Source organism: Galeopterus variegatus, unplaced genomic scaffold, assembly GCF_000696425.1.
Source record: "Galeopterus variegatus unplaced genomic scaffold, G_variegatus-3.0.2 Scaffold9577, whole genome shotgun sequence".
Taxonomy (NCBI): Eukaryota; Metazoa; Chordata; class Mammalia; order Dermoptera; family Cynocephalidae; genus Galeopterus; species Galeopterus variegatus.
This window is the reverse complement of record NW_007735688.1, coordinates 89,399-89,985: the sequence shown is the minus strand read 5'-3', so window position 1 is coordinate 89,985 and position 587 is coordinate 89,399.

Sequence of the window (587 nt, the reverse complement as noted above, 5' to 3'; positions counted from 1 at the left end):
TTTTTTGATCTCCTGTTTGATTTCTTCTTAGACCCATATGTCTTTGAGAAGAATGCTGTTTAATTTCCATGTGTTTGTCGTGTTTCCATTATTTCATTTCTTCTTGATTTCTAATTTTAATCTATTGTTGTCTGAAAAAATACATGGGATAATTCCAATTTTTTTGAATTCGTGGAGATTTGATTTGTGAAGTAACATGTGATCTATCCTGGAGAATGATCATTGTGCTTATGAGAAGAATGAATATTCTGAGGTGGTTAGATGGAATGTTCTCTACATTATCTGTCAAGTCCAATTGGTCTAGCATGTTGTTTAGATCTTGTGTTTCTCTGCTGATTCTTTGCCTAGATGATCTTTCCAGTATTGATAGAGGGGTGTTCAGGTCCCCTGCTATTATGGTCATAGTGTCTATTTCCTTCTTAGGTGTAATAGAGTTTGCTTTGTAAATCAGGGTGCTCTGACATTGGGTGCATACATATTTATGATTGTAATGTCTTCTTGATGGATGAATCCTTTTATCATTATCTAGTGACCCTCATTATCTCTTTTTATGGTTTTTAGTTTAAAGTCTATTTTATCAGATATAA